Genomic DNA, 5,604 nt, shown 5'->3' with positions numbered 1-5,604 from the left:
ATAAATGGGACCTAATTAAACTTAAGATTTGCACAGCAAAGGAAACCATAAAAACAGACAGACAACCTATGGAATGGGAAAAAATATTTACAAATGATGCAACTGACAAGGGCTTAATTTCCAGAATATACAAACAATTCATACAACTTAAAAAAACAAACAACCCAATCAAAAAATGGGCAGGAGACCTAAACAAGCAATTCTCCCATGAAGACATATAAATGGCCAACGGGCACATGAAAAAACGTTCAATATAACTAATTAACAGAGAAATGCAAATCAAAACTACGATGAGGTATCACCTCACACCAGTCAGAATGGCCATTGCTAAAAGTCCACAAACGATAAATGCTGGAGAGGATGTGGAGAAAAGGGAGCCCTCCTGCACTGCTGGGAAGGTAGGTGGTGCAGCTGTTATGGAAAACAGTAAACAATCTTATGGTTCCCAGGGAAGGAGGGTGGGAAGGGATAAATTTGGGAGTTTCAGGTTTACAAATGTTAGCCGCTATATATAAAAATAGGTTTTAAAAAATGTTTTCTGCTGTATAGCACAGGGAACTATGTTCAGTATCTTCTAATAAACTTTAATGAGAAAAAATGAAAAACAAATGTGTGTGTAAATTCATGACTGGGACATTGTGCTGTACACCAGGAATTGACACATGTAAGTGACAGTACTTCAATTAAAAAAAAAGTATGAGATTCCTCAACAGACTAAAAAGAGACTTACCATATGACCCAGCAATCCCATTCCTGGGCATGTATCCTGAGGGAACTCCAGTATGAAAAGATAGGTCCCCTAGGCTGGCTTTGGCCCTGGACCTGCCAGGACAGTCTGCGCTGCTCAACACCTGGGTCAGGTTCCTGTCACCTCTCCCATCTCGCTTCAGCCCTCTGAGCAATAATGTGCCTGGTTCCCCTCTACCCACCCACACCTTCATAATTAGTCCCTTTAATGAGCTATATCTATAAAATCAGCTCGAGTTACCCTAATTTGAGAGTTGGGACCCAATACCTGTCTCCCTTTCTCAGAGAATGTGTTAAAAGGTTCAGTTGGACTAGAAAGATTTCTGTAGAGCTGGAATCATTGTCCTAGGATTTCTGAACATCTTGCCAAGGATGACCTGTCAGTCCGCTTTCCTTCCCCTTGAAAGTAATTTTCTTATTTCCCCTCACTCATCTCCTTTAAGTTATGAGTTCTCCGTGGAAGCCCAGGGCGCTGACCTGAGGCTGGCTATAGGGAGCCCTGATGAGAGGTCAGGGGAGATGTTCTGTCCAGGACATTTTCCTCCTCTTTCTGAGATTTCCAAACCACAGTGCCACCTGACTGCGTTCCATCTCACTGGCCCCTCTCTGGGCTGGGCTGGTCCACCAGACAAGTTCTTCATATACCGAAGCCTGGGGTTTCACTGACATGCTGCTCTCAAGTCCACAACTCTGGGAATAGCAGTGATGCCAACAGTGTAATTACCTATTACAACAGGTTCCTATGGGCAACAGAAAAATAAATCTGCCAGGGTGCTTGTAACTGTTGGTGTCTAATCTAATTAACTTTAATAAGTTAGCTGATAATTATGATATGTTGGCAAGCAAGTAACTAATAGCAATATAAGTGCTTAATGAGAAGTGCAAAGGCTTCAAAAGAGGGAACAGATACAAGATCCATCTGGTTGGGAGGGGTCAGAGATCTTGATGGAGAAGGTAGCATTCAGTTGGATCTTGAAGAAAGAACAGAGCCTTAGGCACATATTGGAATTTGGCCAACTTCTGATCACTGACCACCAACGACAGGGGCGTGATGAGGCTTGGAGGTGAATCTTGCCTCCCACCAGGGAAAGCTGGTTCTCCTGGCATCCAGTGCTTTACACGGATCCATAACTCACCACACTTGTCAGACACCTGCTTGTCGGGGTCAGCGTGTGGCACGGAAAAAGCAAAATGTTGAAGCCTTGGAGTCAGAGCTGCCAAGGCTTCGGTCACCCTGCCATGTGCTATAGGGCCTTGGGTGGGCTAGCTCAGGTCTGTGGGCCTCAGTAAAACAGAAACATCAGTATCAACCTTAGTGCTTAGCTTGTTATAAACATCAAATAGCACAGCATAGGAAAAGCCCTTTCTCACAGTGTCAGGCATCTAACTTCTCGGTGACTAACAGCTGTCTCTTCTTCCATGTGCACCAGGCATAGCGCTCAGGTCACACCCGTATCTGCTGAGGCAGATAATAAAACAAGACTCACTGCTGGTGCGAAAGTACAGTTTGGCAGTTCCTCAGACTGTTAGAGTGACCACGTGATCCAGCAATTCCACTCCTAGGTCTATGCTGAAAGAACTGAAAACAGGTATTGAAACACTTGTACAGAATGTTCATAGCAGCACTATTCACAACAGCCGAAAGGTGGAAACAACTCAAACGTCCAGTGAATGAACGGATAAACAAATGTGGTCTATCCATACAATAGAATATTATGCAGCCATAAAAAGCAATGAAATACTTGGCCAACAAGCACACGAAAAGATGCTCAACATCACTAATTGTTAGAGAAATGCAAATCAAAACTACAGTGAGGTGTCACCTCACACCAGTCAGAATGGCCATCATTCAAAAGTCCACAGATAAATGCTGGAGAGGGTGTGGAGTGATGGAAATGTTAGCTGTCTTGATTGTGGTGGTGGCTTCATGGGTGTACACATCTATCAAACTTCATCAAACTGTACCTCTGAAATACGTGTGGTTTACTGTGCAGGAATCATACCACAATAAAGGTGTTACAGGAACGCAGTACTGACACATGGCAGAACATGGGTGAACCTTGAAAATGGAAGTGAATGAAGCTGAAAGTAAAAGCTCCCATGCTGCATGGCTCCATTTAAACGAAACAACCAGAACAAGGCAGTGCACAGAGACAGAAGGCAGGCTGCCCGGGGCTCAGGGGAGGGGGAAATAGGGACTGCCTGCCTGCTGCCTAAGGGGCGATGAAAATGCTTTATATAGATAGAAGTGGTGGTTACACAACATTGTGAATGTACTAAATGCCACTGAATTGTACACATGCAAATAGTTAATTAAAAATAAAATAATAGAATAAAATGACACACCTGCCTTAGCTGTAGGAGCGCCCAATCTTACTGGGGTCTCTTTAGACTCAAGAGCTGGCTGAGGCAGAGGCAGGTAGACCCCCAAGCCTCAGGTTCATCATCTGAAAGCAGCGCCACGAGCCTGGGCTGAGACTCCCAGACTTCACCTCTTACACAGAATCGCCCACAGATCCTCCATCCGGAGAGACCGCTGCTGACGTCTGGTCTAACCATTCAGACCTTCTCTCTGCATACTGCTGGGTATAAATTACTTTTGTTATGTTTTTCCAAAAAATGAATGAAAACATACTATTTCATAACATTTCACAGCTTGGTGCTCTCTTTTGACAATTGTTTTTCCATGTCAGTAAATCCTTGTCATCCACTGTTCAAGGCTATGAGCAAAGCTGAAAGGCCTGAAGGTAAACCCAGGCCATGGGTGTTGAGGGAGCCACAGAAGCCGGGTGAGAATACAGGAAAGAGAGGGCAGGGACAGATCACAGACCTCTGGCCCCTTGGTTTGACCATTTGGTTTCTGACTGGTTAATATTAGAGACTCATTAAGAATACTCGACTGCATTTTGGAGTCCTAGTTTTGCTTATCATTGAAATATTTAAAGAAAATGTTAAAAGTGTACTGAAAAGGATGTAACACACCCATGGCTTAGCACCCGGGCTGGTAAGCCTTTGTGGCCTTGCTGGGTGCCAAAGATCTGGAGCTTCAGCAGCCTTCAGCCACCAGCCCTGGATTCCAGCTGCCAGGATGACACCTCTGGGGCCGTCATGATCTTTCTCTCCTAGCCTGGTCTCTCCCCAGTGTCCTCCTAGACGCTCCTGCCAGAAACCTGGCTGCCATTGCTGACCCGTCCTCCATCCTTGGAGCGTCACTAACTCCTGCCATTTCCGCCCCTAAAATGTACCTCCAAGCAGGCCAGGTCACACCCAAGCCACTGACTTCTCTCCTAACTCCTGCTGGCCTACATGGCTCTTTGTGAACACAGAACAAGGCAACCCTCCTTCACACAGACACAACCTATCGGACGCACAGTTCAGGGGGCAGCAATGCCTTTGAGCAAGTAAGAAAAAGGTGACTTTTTCTTTGGCCAGACTCAGCTCTGTGCCAGAGCTCGTGGTCTGGTGAGCAGAGCAGGCTTGATTCTAGTCCCCACTTGCCCTCCTTGCCAAGGTGTTCTTGCGCAGTGAGCAACCTGCGTATCTGTACCTAGAGGCCCTTCTTTTGCCTGGATTGCTGCACTAGCCTCTGGGGGGCGGGGGCTATATGCTTCCATTTCCGCCTCCTCCAAACCAGTCTCCATGTGCAGGGAGAGTAACACACATGAACCACACACATGCACCCCCGTCTCTGGTTACGGTTCTCCTCAGCTAAAAGCACAGCAGTGGCCTCCTGCTGCTCCTGGAAAAGACTCCAAACTCCTTAACCTGATGATAGGCCCTGCACGGGCAGGCCCCTGCCGTCCCCGCCCTGCTGTGAAGGACCTTGTGTGCTGAGCCAGCGGACTTGGACTCCGGCCTGTGATGATAGAGCACAGGGGGAGAGGAGCATTCCCTAGGTCCACAGCAGCGGTGTGGAGGGGCCGAGGTGGACAGCAGAGCGCACCAAGGTGCCAGGTGAGCTGCCATGGCGGGGGAGTGTCGGCCGTCCACAAGCGTGAGGACCCATGAGCGGTCCCAGACCCTGCGGCCCTCACTCCAGGCTAATCCCCCAGTGATCAGAGAATGGAGAACTGGCTGCCTGGGCTATCACAGCCTGGCTCCTTCATCCTGGGGTTTACGATTAACGAACGTGCAGAGTCAGCCAGTGGGGTGGCCCTCCAGGCCCTGATCCCCAGAAGTGGAGCGGGCTCTGCACACTCTCTCTTGGATGCCAGTCAGAGGCTGAGGACAGAGGTGAGGCTGAGGCTGCCCTGGACACTCAAGGCTCTTGTGCAGGTGAGAGGACGCGGGTGGAAGGACAGTGCTCTGAGTGCGGCCTGGAGCTCCAGACCCTCCTCTGGCTCTCAAGGCTGGGCCATGTTTGGTGTTTGGCTCTTATGCCACCTCAACAGCCTAAAAATTTGCCATCAAGGGGGAAGGAGCCTTTGCTGAAACTTGTGTTTGGAAACACAGGAGTCTTGCAGTGTGCGGTCCCTGGGAGAGGGACCAAAGGGTGGGGGACAGGCTTGGCTGCAGCATGCTGCCACCCCCATGTGTGGAGAAGCTGAGAGGAGAGCGAGCAAAAAGGGAGAGAGGGGAGGGGAGGAGGCCTTACAGCCAGAGCTTATACATGTCATTTTATTAAATCCTCACAAGTTCAGAAGGTGGGTCTCGGAGGGATTATGTAACACACCCAAGGTTGCGCACGGAGCCGGCATCAAACGCAGGTCTCTCTGACCCGACGCCTTCTGCCAGTGGCTGTGGCCACATTCTCTTGGGTAGAAGCAGAAAGACACATCCTTGAGCAGAGCTGCCCGCTCCTGGGAGGTAGGAGGATGGGGCCACTCACCTGGCCTCCTCTCTCTCCCCCAAGGCTGC

The sequence above is a fragment of the Camelus ferus genome, chromosome 15 (genome assembly GCF_009834535.1).
Source record: "Camelus ferus isolate YT-003-E chromosome 15, BCGSAC_Cfer_1.0, whole genome shotgun sequence".
NCBI lineage: Eukaryota > Metazoa > Chordata > Mammalia > Artiodactyla > Camelidae > Camelus > Camelus ferus.
The sequence above is the reverse complement of the archived record's forward strand: the minus strand, read 5'-3'. Positions refer to the sequence as shown.